Here is a 15,070-nt window from a genome sequence, read left to right on the forward strand (position 1 = left end):
AGTCGTGGGGAGTGGGTGACGGGGTGGGGTTAGGGTTTGGGTTGTGGGGGGATAAGGAGAGAGAGGAGGGGCCGGCTGGGCCGGCCTGATTGGCCCCGAGGCCATCTGGGCCGAGGCCCAGCGAGGGGGGGGGCTGTAATTTCTTGTCTTTTCTTTTTTTTTTGTTCCCTTTTCTTTTACTGTTTCATTTTATTATAGTTTTATAAAACATAAAAGTTGTACCTTAAATAGTAACACTAATTATACCTCTGCCACAAAAGGTTTAACCCCCAAATAATATAGTTTAGTATTTTATAAAATACCAAGGCATTTAATTAATTTCTTTTACTGCTGTTTTATTTTCCTTTGAGCATTTAAACATTTTATAAAAATGTGGTTTCACCTCCATAATTACTTACGATTTATTTGACACAACCCGAACATTTTAGTTTTAAATTTTGAAAACTTTTGTTGTTTGCCTGATTTTAAATTTGAATTTGAATCGGTTTCGAACTAACTCGAGATTAGCAACTACAAACGAGGTGACGTGGCATCATTAGCAAAGGATCACTGTAGCTTAATTACCCGGGCGTCACAAGTGAGCTGTTGCTGGGGTTGGATACAACTCTGAAGTTAAGCGTGCTTGAGCTGGAGTAGTGTGAGGATGGATGACCTTTCGGGAAGTTTGACCATGGAGTGCGATTTGACCTGAGTTTAAGCATATTGATCCGAGATTAAGCCATAGTGACCTGAGATTAACAAAAAAACAAAAAAAAATTTAAAAAAAATTGGAAATTTTTTTTTGAAAAAAATTCTGAAAAAAATTTGAAAAAAAATGTTACTAATGGCGCACTTCTATGTGGTGCGCTATTAGCATCTGGTATACTAATGGTGCACCGTGGGCTATACTAATGGCGCACCAGTGGTGCGCCATTAGTAGGCCTTTTCCTAGTAGTGCTACACCGTCCATGCATTGACATACTCTTAGGACGATAGGTAAATATCGGGCATTACCATGTAAACTTTGTTCTAAGCACATATAGCCGAAACAAACAAACGAAATATCAATTCAAGTATTTCGGCCCTTTGGATCAGCAACAAACTTGTAGCTAACCAAATGTATATTGACTTGGTAATACCCTTATATGATGTAAGAACTTATATTGCATCCATGGATTAAAATAAGCCCATTGAGGGTTACCAATCATACCTGATGATGAATTCCATGGCATAAACGTTAATGGCATAGTCGAAGAATATGGATAATGTGTAGACCGAAGATGCTGAAACCTTCGGCTTGGTCCTTCATAGTTTTTACCATTTTCATTCTTCACCTTTGCCGCACTTATTGTAATGGAAGCTTGCACATAATTCTTATTTTGAGCACTTCCTTTGGGAACCCATGCCATGTTCCTATCTTCAAGTTCTTGTGCACTAAGTTTTTATAATTTCTTCTTTTGCCAATATGATAAGCCGAGTGGGCGCCCCGGCTGTGATTTTGTTTGAAGCAGTGGCAATTCTTGCTTTACCTTGTGCACTCTCAACTTCTTTTCTTCAAATTTTGCACTTTGAATCTCAATAATTGGTTGCTTCGTCTCATTGCCTTTAGTAGCCAATGTCAACGCTTTAATTGGCTCTTTTTCATTTGAGATCAAATCTGAAGTTGCACTCTTACGACCATCTCTTTTAACACGATAAACTTGCTTGACCACCTCTTTCTTCTTCCTTGAGCTGTGGACCGATTCCTTACGATTGAAATGGTCTTTAACATGTGATTGTTCAAGTGTTGATCTTCTCGGAGCTGCATAATATTGATGAGATGGACTGAAATAAGATGGAGAATGTGCCCTTGTATCATACCTGTCCCATGATGGATATGGATCTACATGAGCATAGGGAGGCATCCACGACACTGGCATTGGCGGCCCAAAACAAGGATATGAATATGTTGCATTAAAATTCTCACTTTGCCAATACCAATCCTCATATTTGCGCCTTGGGGGTGATCTTGGTTTCTTTGCATGATTTGGCCGATAAGCATTCTTCTCTTCACTATTCTTTTGATATTTATCCAATAGTTCAGTGAAGGTGATTTTTGATATCTTACACTTGCGCTTATTTCGGCCTTTGTTTTCTTTCGGTTTGCTTTCATTGATCATTGGATTTGCTTGCTGCCCCAATCCTTGGCGTCTCCATTGTAGCTTCGATGGAATTCTTGCCCTCAAGATTATGTTTGTTATGCTTTTCAACAACTTCTTTACTTGAAAGCTTGATCCCATCACCTGCAGCTTTTACCTTCTCTTTAAATGGATCGGCTTGAAGCAGCCGATGCAAAAACTTTTTGCCATCGGGACCAATCAGAATAGACTGGTCATCTCTGGGTGTTTCAACAAACTTCAATCGTCCTTTTTCAATGGACGATTTAACTATTTGACGAAACATGTTGCAATCTTCAAAATTATGCTTGGACGAATCATGCAATTTACAATACATTCGTCCTTGGATTGATGGCTTAACATGGTGATCAAGAATTGTAATGTAATTATTTTTTAGCAACAAATCAAATATTTGATCACACATGCTTGAATTGAAGGTATACTTCTTATTTTCTAGCCGATCTTGTTGTTTGGACAGCTTTGGAGATAAACAAACGAATGGTTCAGATTTGGAATCTCCTCATTCGGCTATGCATTGTGTTTTCCACTCTATCTCCGATGTCTTTGGATAAGATATTATATTAGCATCGGTTTTCTCAATAGAATTTAACCTTGACTTTAAATTTCTGAAACGAAGATATTTAGAACATACATGCCTCAGTTGAGACCAAGTGCAAGCCAAGTACGAAATTAGCAAAGCTACCCAACTAGATATGAACTTTAGATAAAGCAACGGGGAAAGTTTTGGCTGTAACAATAAGTCATTATCGGTCTTTATAAATGGCACAATGGGTTGACCGATATGTTCCATAACAATTTTGTTCCTAACAAGTAAATTACCCTTCTTCATTGGTCTTTCAAAATTACTTATGAGAATATTTCTTATAGATGCTTCAATAATGAAGTTGCGACCAAATCTGAAAATATGTAAATTACTCGCTATGCATACCTCTTAAAATATGTTGGGAGAGCATGATGGTGGTGCCACTTGAAGAACATCTTGCTCCGTCTTTGGATGGCTCCCCAACACCTTGTCATCATCTTTTTCTTGATTCCGTGCATCATTGCTTTGAAGATCCATGTCAGCCGAAATTTGTTCGGCTACTTGTTCTTGTCCTTGAGGCTTGTTAATTTCTACGGCACGAAACTCATAGGGCAAGAAGTAGGTTCCATTAACTTCAGAAAAATCAAGCATCATTGTTTTCCTATGCTTGCCATGCCCTTTCTCAATAATGCTAGCCTCGTTGGATTTGATGAATTCAGAATATATACTACTTGATTCGGCTTTTTCAACTGAAGCACTTTCATGTTCCGAATCATCCTTCTTTTCATTGATACTACCAATTGGCAATGCTTCTTTTATCTGAGCCAATTCTTTTTCTATTTGTTTCTGGCGGCGAGCGGCAAAATTAGCTTTAAACTTTTTCTCAATTTCAGCCCACTCCGGATATGATTGCCCCCCAATGTTTTTAGACTTTCGGCAATGATACACGGGTGTTGCCGAAATTTTGCAATTGTGTAGGGGGTGTATAATATGATGTAGTACTAGGTGAAGGCATATGCATTGTCGTAAGACCATACTTTTGCTCGCCAATTTTATCAATTGGGAAAGATTCATCTTCTTGCAAAACTCTAGCTTTTATTGCGGCATAATCAGGAAATAGCCCCTTTTCATGTTGTTCAAGCCAAAGAGCACTAATTCTCTTATTTTGGGCTAAACTCTTCAATGCAGCCACCACTACCTCATCTTCTACAATGTTGGGCACAACCACTCCTGTAAAATTTACATTCATTCGGCTATAACCAGGAAGGTGTGAAGCCGAATTATGAGCATCTACAGTTGTGTATGGTGCCGAAGAATTAGTAACATGAGGTGTAGCATATGACGGTTGAGAGTAACTGGCCGAATAGCCACTAGTAGCATGGCCAATTCTCTCATTCATCGGCATGGTTGGATTACTATATTGCACATTAGCTGCCGATGAATAAAAGGGTGAAATACTTTCTTTCATGGCATTGGAAATTCTAACTTGGGGTGTTTCAAATTGATTAATCGAACTCATCATGTTGCTCATCGGCATATGAATTTGCTGGGTTGCCGATGCATGTGAGTTGGGATACATATGGTGCATGTTACTAATATCATAAGAAGTTGAAGTATATAAATTACTTTGAATCGGCCCTTGCACGTAGTTAGTTGCATGATTGAAAAAACTAGGGTTGGCCGATAGAGTATACTCATTGAACGATCTAGTAACACCATATGAATTATTTGCATCTACATAAAGGGATTGGGTATTCATATTACCTTTGTAGACTACAAACCCTAGATGACGATCTCTTCGTATCAAGAACGGGTCGGAGACCGTTCGAAGCTTCGTCCCCAGCGGAGTCGTCAAAAAGTGTGTTCGCACACGAACACGTCACCGTGTACCTCCAACGCCGAGGGAAGGAGACCCGGCCGGAAGCGCGGTACGCAGGCAATCCGACGGGTGCTTTTGAGGACCCGAAACCCCACGCGCCTGGGAGGGACCCCGTCTGGACGCGCGGCGAACATGCGCTGGCCTAGGTCGAACTGATCGCCCCTAGGGCCTCGAGGTTCGCCGCCCTGCAACAAGAAGAACAGACGAAGAACGAGGAAGAAGAAGAACTAGCATTAAGGAGAAAAGATAAAAGATAAAAAGTGGTAGATGATTTTGTCGATTGTGTTTTATTCAATCGGCCATCACCCCTTAGGTATATAAGAGGCGGCTGGAATTCCTTTGCAAGTAAAAGGCTTGGATTCACGTCCAAAACCCTAGTCAAATTCGGATTGGTCTTATCCGAACTTTTCAAAACTGTTCGGTTTAAACTAACTGCACCTTGCGGGGTCTTTTTTGTGGTGGTAAACAATCTTGGATGGAAACGAGTCCAAAAGCAATCTTGACCGTTTCGACGATACGAACAACTCTCATGTTGAACATTTTTTTATCAGAGGTCATCTTGAGGGTCAAATAGCTCACGCAAAAGATCTGTTTACTCGCGCTACCAATCAGACATGCGTCTGGTGGGGCGCGCCATATTTCGCCTCGTGACAGGGCTGCACTTCGATTGCTCTAACTTTTGCATACGAACTCGGATTTGGACGATTGTTATATCAAAATCGGTCGTTTAGACGAGACGAAGACAATCTGTGTAGATCATTTTTCCATTTGAGGTCGTATTGGGGGATTAATCGGCCAAACTGTACTCTAAATATAAGATCTTAGTACTTTGAGCATAGTTTCGGCCTTCGAGATGAAATCGGACGGCGATGACCCAAACTTCAAAGATGATTCATATCAGCAATACGGAACTCTTTCATGAAGATCACTTATCCATTTGAGGCCATCTTAAATAAGTTATTGACCGTGCCAAAATCTGGTGTCAACAGCAATAAAAAGACTTTGAGCAACTGCTGACCAAAGGAGAAACATGTCTTCAAAGTCCAAAAAGCACAATTACCTTCCATGGCAATAAAAAAAGTACCATATGCATCCACACTGGGTCACATATTTTGTAGTGCATACCAACAAAAACACAGAAAATAGAAGAACATTCTAATGCCTTTAGATAATGCAAGCCAGCAGAAAACTTAAGCCCTTTTAAATGCATCCATATTTACAAAGGAAATAACGAAGTGGACTCATAATGCATAAATACCTTGGAGGATGCATGCATTGATGAATGGATGATCCACCGTCATGACACATCACAAATGAAAGCACGTGCACATACAATTTCAGAGAGGGGATGAAGAAATAAAAAGAATCAGAGCGAATACTGATGAACCAATATAGACCATATCAATACATGATTATGTGTGAATCTATTTAAGAAAGCTCGAGACAACAAAACGGACAATAGGTTTTCTGGGGAAAATCAGATATAAGCCTTATCACGATCGACATCCAAAATATATAAACCATGATAAGCATGTCCTATTTTGTGAAAGTATGAATCAAACAAATCAAGAATGCTACATGCTTACATCATGGCGACATAGACTTTCAGAGTTCAGATCAGCTATGGTGAACTCTACCTTGCTACAGGTAGGTCTAATACTGCAAACTGAAGTCATAAAATTTCCGTGTTGTCTTCCTTGGTTTGTATACAGGAAGTAGTTAGTCCAGCTCCTTCATGAGGTAGGTGACACCGAAGGCTAAAGGGTAGAGAGACCGGCAAAAAGGCAATCTCAAATTTAACAAACCATTTCTTATTTTTTATATGCTATCCAAGTAACATCAGACATATTTGTTGGTAGATAAATAGCTACAATGATGGTGATGGTTTCTGAAAGAGAAGGTATTAGCTATACTGCCTGACATACAGTGAAGCAAACTCACCAGAAAAATAATGAATAATTAAGCATCTATGGGCCAACCTCACCTTTTGTTGCTTCACACTCAGTCACTGAAACAGAAAATATAAGTTTAAGTGGCAAGCATCCATGTAAAGAGGCACACATTAGTAAGATTACTTCCTTGTATCCCATCATAACAGCATGGGGAGTAGGATGACCACGTGGAGGCTTTTCTCAAACAAACAAACAAAAAAACAACATGTACAATATATGTAGAATTGGTCATAACTCTTCACAGACAATTTATAGAATAATTTATTCCATGGCCGCCATTAGCTTATACAAGACCTTTTGGCTTAACTACAAAGGAACTTGAAAGTCCTTGCTTACAGAACATTCTGGGTGTTGCTTTGTACCAAACATTAATTTTGAGGAAAATAAGATTGCTTTGTACCAGACATTAGAATTAAAATGAACAGGCCTAATGCTGGCTGTTGCCATACCTTACTACCATTCATACCAGTTCAATGTAAGTAGTAAGCAGCCAAGCACAAGTGTAACACTTTAGCGGATCAAGCAGAAAGGTAGAGAAAAAAGAAGAACATAGAGGGTGCTTACATGCTGCCGCAACTGGACCATGGAGGGGGCTGTCAGCATGCATGAGTTTTCACAACATCAGAGCAAGGTGGAGAAGACCTTGGCTGACGCGGGATGAACCGGGAGGCGGATGATGGATGCTGAAAGCACTGGAAGTCTACAAAACCAATGGCCATACAAAGGTGGCTGCATGTATTCCTTTAAGTGCACCTTGACCTGAACATCAGAAATAAAAAAAATCAAATAAAGAACACGGAAGGTGCTTTGAACCCAAATCTTTTCTTCATAAACATGGATAAACTCTCGTGTGAACAGAGCAAGCTTGCATCATACAAAAAAAGATATTATAAGAAAGGACGCCAGATGAGAGCGAACAAAATTAAGTTTAGAACATATGCTAGCAAATCAAGAACTATACAAAAATATCATGGGCCCAATCGAAGTCATATAGGACACTAACTAAATTGTCAGGAACTCAACTTTTATATTTTGACCAACTGTTCCACATTAGTCTGAAGCTCTTGTTATTTCATTCAGCCAAATGATCCATCTAGTGAGTACAATCTCAACGATAAACTTACATAATCGCTAAATTCTTACTCCCTCTATTCCTAAATATAAGACCTTTTAGAGATTCCACTATAGACTACATAGGGAGCAAAATGAGTGAATCTACACTCTAAAACATGTCTATATCCGTATGTAGTCCATGGTAGAATCTCTAAAAGGTCTTATAATTAGGAACGGAGGGAGTACATATCAGATAAGCATTGTATCATACACATATTGTAGAGCGTTGTCAAAGTTCATAGTTGATTGTCAAACAACATGCACATTACTAATACTCTCACGAGTTTATTTTAGTAAAGAACATACATTGGAACCCAGATTCTACCACGGCCATTAAGCACTAATTTTGTCTACAGAAATTTCAACCAATGCGGAGGAAGAAAATAGAGAAAATTACTTGCTACAGGAAAACCACATATAACTCTTTACCTTCAACTATTGCATCATCGCCTATATCCTTAAAGAGCTTGAAAATAACAAATCTTTGGTTGGCTGAACAGAAAAAGACTGCATAAATGATAAGAAAGATAAGATCCATGTCGTACCAGCAACCTGTCACCACTAAGAATAAATACTCTCTCTTGCCTAAGAATATAATAGTTCTATGCCGAGCTTGATTTTGAGATCTAATTCATCCCTGACAAATTTATATCACTCATAATGTACAACAAAATGGTATGGAAGATCTGTTCTACATGTTTTCTTGTCTACTGATTATGAATAGAAAATGTAGCATTAATTAAACCTAAATTCATCCTCTCATTATATACATGTCATGCCAGTTTATACATACGCAAATATAAGGAGCTATAGCCTTACGGTCATTGTCAGGGTAGCCTGTAGAACAGTCATTGAGCTTGTCCACCCCGAATATATCAAATCAGAAAGTAACATTCAGTTATGTAATACCGCAATAAGCATTGCAAAAAAGAAAATACATAAATATATACACATATAAACCCATTATAAATCAAACCAATGTTGGCATGGCAATCCGTTAACTTTACATCATTCAAGAGAATATATTAATATTACCAGTTTGAGATAAAAATAGTTCTATAACCAATGTACTATGTAATGCTTCTATGATACCTATGACTAAAGCAGAACTGCCCAACCAAAGCTATATTCATCACTCTTAGTAGCTGACTCACAGGAAGCAGTTAACCTTGTGTAAACAGGAGGATTTCATATATAATCTGGAGCATTTGGTCACATATAAGCCATGGAATGAAATTGGTGGAATTCATGAGTGTGCTCTAACAACCTACCTATAATGCTTTACTACTGAAATGCAAAAGACAACACGAATTGATCATGGAGTTCTACGGTTCTTTTGTTTTCATCCAAAGATATATGAGAAATGATATTACGTGAGATGAGATTTGGCTGTTGGTACAAAACTAACCCCTTGCATGTAAAATGTCAGGAGAATTTGGTTCAAATTCCAATGTTTAGTCAAGTCATATTAGTTTTGAAGTTTACAAAAATATAGAAAGCTTGCCTCGATGAACTCTCCTAAAGCAGCTCCAACTTGTCCTAGCTGCTTCCACGCCTCCCCAGCTGATGGATTTGATTGTATAGCCTGCAATTAGAGTAAGATCGTAATGTCATTTAACACCAAAGTTAAGGGAAAGTTCTGAATTTAAAAGTTCGGCCTTGGTGAAATCTGAAATAGCAGACCCATTTCTCTTTGAAATGCATATGTTGTACCTCTCGCAATTAGTGTCTCGGGATAAGTTGGGAGTTTCCCGCAGTATCTGCAAACATAAATGCAGAATTTCAGGTTCCTTTTATGCTTAGAGGGACTAAGCGAGAAAAACTGATAATGGACTAAAATAAAGACTAATAAAAAACTGATTAGAGGTAACAGCACATCTCTATTTGATGAACATTTGAACCTGCAGTGTTCTCTTCACACACAACAATTTTTTATCAGTTGTAGCTGCAGTGAATAATAATGTATTGATAAAATGATCTTCTGAGATAACAACTTTGGCATCACATGGTGATGCATCCACATCTTCTTCACACTCAAATGTCTCATAAATTTTAACAGAAGAAACTAATTCTTTCAATTCCATCTGTTGTTTCAGGTCAATTGTGTCACGGACAGCAATCTCATGTCCTTGCTCCCAAGGAACCAAAGCTTCCGCATTTTTCCCCAATGCACAAAGTGTCTTGCCTGGTTAAAAATGATAATAGTGTAAAATTAAAGGTGATATTTGCTTCAGAACAACTGTATCCACACGTAAAATAAGTAGAGACGATATCTACAGAAGCTTCGCTACATACGGAAGAACTTTTTTCATTCAGGTATTCTTTTGCTCATTGGTCTACCTTGGACTCAGAGCACGGGAAGCATCCTCTTGCAAGCCAATCTAGCAGCCAACAATGTCCGATCCCAACACAACAGCTTTGTCTCCGGCAGTTCCACGATGATGGGTGGAGCAGTGGTGAGAGAGAGAGAGAGAGAGATGTAGTAGAACTACACAACTGCAGCTGAGCCCCTCCTTGTTGGAAACATGATACAGCCCCACGTTCAGATGATGGATAACTACAGGAGCGAGTCTCCAGGCGCCCACGCCCACGCTCCCACGCACGACGGCTTCGCCCTCGCTTGCACGCACGGCGTGATCGCCACGATCTGTTGTAACGATAACTCTCTCCTCCCTCTGTACTCCTCGTGTATATAAACACGCCCCCTGTACTTGAGTTGAATATAGACAGAGTTTATCCATCCAACTTGGTATCAGACATCCCCCAGTACTGCCGTCGCCTCCAGCAACTCGCCGCGGCCATGGCCGATGTGGGGGAACCGGTCACGGACCGTTCTCTCACGCTGCAGTTGATCCGGGGACTGAGCCGCCGTTTCCACGTGATGGCCACTCTCCTCCCCATGCAGCAGCCCTTCCCGAACTTCCTGCAGGCTCGGTCGCGGCTGCTCCTGGAAGAGATCGTCGTCCTCGAGCGGGAGCGCGCCACCGGAGCCACCGCTCTCTCCGTCGGCCACACCGGGTCCTCGTCCTTCGGCGGCGGGCCTCCCTCCGGCGGTGACTGCTAGTCTCCCTCAGCAGCCACGGACAAGGGCAAGGCGTCGGGCCCCAGCGGCCCCTCTGCGGATCGTCAGCGTGGTGGCTGCGGGCGCGGTCGCGGACGCGGCCGTGGCCACCCAGGCGCGTCCTCCTCCACCAACAACGTCGGGCGCGGCACGCCACCTGGGCGCCGCCCAACGCCGCGGGCGTCCTTGGCCCGCGCCCTGCCGCTCCTCATCAGGCGTACCCCGTCGTCGGCTCTTCCTCCTCGGCACCCCAGTGGGATCAGCAGGCCATGATGGCCCACGCCTTCGCCAACATGCAGCTGCAGCAGCCGTCTTCCGGGTCCGACTGGTACATGGACACCGGGGCCACCTCCCACATTGCCGGCTCGTCAGGTAACCTCGACCTGTCCTCCTCTTCGCCGCATTCTCCTTCGAGCATTACAGTAGGCAATGGTTCTGTTCTTCCCGTAGTTGCTACCGGTTCTACCACCCTCCCTCCGTTCCATCTCAATGACATCCTAGTCTCTCCTCACATCATCCAAAATCTTATTTTTGTACGCCGCTTTACTCGTGACAATTGGTGTATTGTGTCTTTTGACCCGTTCGGTTTGTCTGTGAAGGACATGGCAACGGGGAGACTCATCATGAGGTCCAGTAGCACCGGCGATCTGTACCCGTTCCTCCCAAATAAAGATGGCGCCTTCGCTCTTTCCGTTTCAAGCTCCGGTGATCTGTGGCACCTGCGGCTCGGCCATCCTAGTTGTGCTTCTCTTTCCGTTTTAGCAAACAATTTCCTAGATTCATGTAATAAAATTTCTAGTTCCCTTGTATGTGAATCTTGTAAGATGGGAAAGCAGCCGCGGTTACCATTTTCTGATTCTCAAACATGTACTACAGTACCTTTTTAGATAATTCACTGTGATTTATGCACCTCCCCGGTGCGTAGTTTTTCTGGCTACCCGTACTACCTTATCATACTCGACGACTACACGCACTACTGCGAATCAACCTGTGGTTGAGTTGGTTAGGTGGACAGTGGTATCCCCAACCCACCAGGGTTCAAATCCTGGTGCTCGCATTATTTCTGGATTTATTTCAGGATTTCGGGTGATGCGCTTTCAGTGGGAGGAGACGTTCCCGTCGACGACGAGGCGCCTGCGGTGACTTCGTAAATCTCAAGATGATATACCGGCTCAGTCTTTCGGAGGTGCTCATAGAGGTAGGGTGTGCGTGTGTGTGTTCATAGGGATGAGTGTATGCGCGTGTATATGAGCGCTTGTGTCTGTACTGATGCTAAAAAAAAGACTACACGCACTACTCATGGGCTTTTCCCCTTCGTCACAAATCTGACACAGCCGCCACTCTGCAACGTTTCTTTGCTTATGTGCATACCCAATACAACCTTCCCATTAAGTGTGTGCAATGTGACAATGGAGGGGAGTTCCTCTCTCACACCCTCCACGACTACTTCTCTCAACTTGGCGTCTCCTTCCGCCTCTCCTGCCCACACACATCCCCGCACAACGGCAAGGCCGAGCGCCTTCTCCGCACGACCAATGATGTTCTTCGCACACTCCTCGTTCATGCCCACATGCCACCCGAATATTGGGTCGAAGCACTTCATGCCGCCAACCATCTCATCAACTGGCGCCCCTCCTCTGTTGTCAACCATCTCACCCCATACTTCCTTCTCCACGGTCACCCAAACTACGATCACCTTCGCGTCTTCGGATGTTCGTGCTTTCCTAACCTCACCCATTCTGCCCCCCACAAGCTTGCCCCGCGCTCCACTCCTTGGGTTTTTCTAGGGTATCCTCTTGAGCATAAAGGGTATCGTTGCCTTGACCTACGCTCGCAGCGCGTTTACATCTCTCGCCACGTAATTTTCGATGAGCGTGTCTTCCCGTTTGCTGCGTCTCCCACACCACCCGCTACGACCCAACGCACCACAGAAGATCCCGTTCCCCATCTAGTGCATCCCCAGATCCTCCCTACCTTGGACTGGGCGGCACCTGCTGCTCCGGGATCCGAGCGTATCCAGCCAATCCCTCCTCCCGCGTGCAGGCCCACCACTCGCCAGCATGCGCCCCAGCTGGCCCACGCACCCCGCACGCCCGTCTCCCCGCATACGCCGCCACCCGTCCCACCCAACCCCACTGCGGGTCCCGCTCCTGCCTCCCTCGCATCAGCCACCACCGCGGGTCCCCCGCCTGCCGCCAGTCCCTTGCATGCAGCCTCCTCCCCTGGTTCCGCACCCACCACTCGCCCGCAACCAACACCGCGTCGCCTGCCCGCCCGCGCGATTCCAGTACGCCCACCCGAGAACTTGCACCCCATGCATACACGTGCCAAGTCTGTTTTCTTTCTCCCCAAGCAACACGCCAACCTCACCATTGCCCAACCCATCAGCCCCATTCCCTCCTCTTACCGTGTAGCACTTAAGGACCCGAACTGGGCTGCTGCGATGCTCGAGGAGTATAATGCGTTGTTGCGGAATGACACTTGGCCGTTGGTTTCCCGTCCTGCAGGTGCGAATGTGGTGAGCGGCAAATGGATCTTCCGGCACAAATTCAACCCTGATGGGATGTTGGCGAGGTACAAGGCCTGGTGGGTGCTCCGTGGCTTCACACAGCAGGCTCGGATGGACTACGGCGATACTTTCAGTCCCGTCATCAAACCCGCCACGATCTGCGTCGTCCCCAGTCTTGCCGCCGGCAGCTCATGGCCCATCCACCAGCTCGACGTCAAGAATGCCTTTCTCCATGGGCACCTCGCTGAGACGGTCTACAGCACCCAACCAGCCGGCTTCATCGACACTGCATGGCCGCGGGACGTGTGTCGTCTCAACCGCTCCCTGTACGGCCTCAAGCAGGCCCTGCGCGCCTGGTTTGCCCGCTTCACCTTGTACCTCCTCAGCCTCGGCTTCGCTGCAAGGCGGATTCCTCCCTGTTCTCTCTCCACCGCGGCACCAACACGGCGTACTTACTTTTGTATGTCGACGACATAAATCTCACTGCCAGCACCGCCACCTTCCTCGAGTCCATCATTTCCGCGCTCCATCGCGAGTTCTCCATGACAGATATGGGTTCTCTCCACCACTTCCTGGGGATCAATGTCCACCACACCCCCGATGGCCTCCACTTCTCCCAGGAACAATATGCCCTGGAAATACTTGAGCGCGTCGGGATGCTGAATTGCAAACCCGTCTCCACTCCAGTCGACACCACATCCAAGCTCTCCGCTGCTGCCGGCCCCGCGTTCCATGACCTGTCGCTCTATCGTAGCCTCACGGGCGCGCTCCACTACCTTACTCTCACGCGCCCGGACCTGTCGTATGCCGTCCAACAGTGTTGCTTATTCATGCACGATCCGCGGGAGGCTCACTACCAGATAGTCAAGCGAATCCTCCGCTATGTTCGTGGGACTGCTCACCTCGGCCTGCACTTCTTCCGCTCCGCCAACAGCGACCTGACGGCTTACTCGGACGCCGACTGGGCGGGGGTGTCCTGACACCCGCAAGTCTACGTCCGGCTTCACGGTCTACCTTGGCAACAACCTCGTCAGCTGGTCCTCCAAGCGGCAAAACACGGTCTCCCGCTCAAGCGTGGAGGGTGAGTACCGGGGCATCGCCAACGCCGTCGCCGAAGCTTGCTAGTTACGGCAGTTGCTCACCGAGCTGCGCCGTCCGCCAACGCGCGCCACCGTGGTCTACTGCGACAACATCAGCGCCATGTACATGTCCAGCAACCCCGTCCAGCACCAGCGCATGAAGCACGTGGAGATCGACCTTCATTTCGTCCGGGAGCGTGTCTCTCTCGGCGAGGTGCGCGTGCTACATGTGCCGACTTCCTCCCAGTTCGCTGACATCTTCACGAAGGGGCTCCCTACGCGTGTGTTCATGGATTTTTCGTTCCTTCGGCTGCGGGGGGGGGGTGTTTGGAAACATGGTACAACCCCACGTTCAGATGATGGATAACTACAGGAGCGAGTCTCCAGGCGCCCACGGCCACGCTCCCATGCACGACGGCTTTGCCCGACGCACGGCGTGATCGCCACGATCTGTTGTAACGATAACTCTCTCCTCCCTCTGTACTCCTCGTGTATATAAACACGCCCCCTGTACTTGAGTTGAATATAGACAGAGTTTATCCATCCAACTCTCCTGACAATGGAGGAGGAGGAAGAGCGACCGGGGATCACCTGCAACGGACGAAGGAGTGACGGGGGAGTGCCGCATCGAGCGCCTGCGGCTGGTGCTCCTCCGCCGCGCACAACCGCACACCACCTGCCCTCCAACTTGGAGGAACCCTTGGGCATTCTGGGGTCGCCTAGGGCACAACCGGTGCCAACGGATCACAGTGCCTAGCCTCCAATCAACGCGCCAGCCGGTGACGATGCGCGCCCCGC

The sequence above is a fragment of the Triticum dicoccoides genome, chromosome 5B (assembly GCF_002162155.2).
Source record: "Triticum dicoccoides isolate Atlit2015 ecotype Zavitan chromosome 5B, WEW_v2.0, whole genome shotgun sequence".
Lineage (NCBI taxonomy): Eukaryota > Viridiplantae > Streptophyta > Magnoliopsida > Poales > Poaceae > Triticum > Triticum dicoccoides.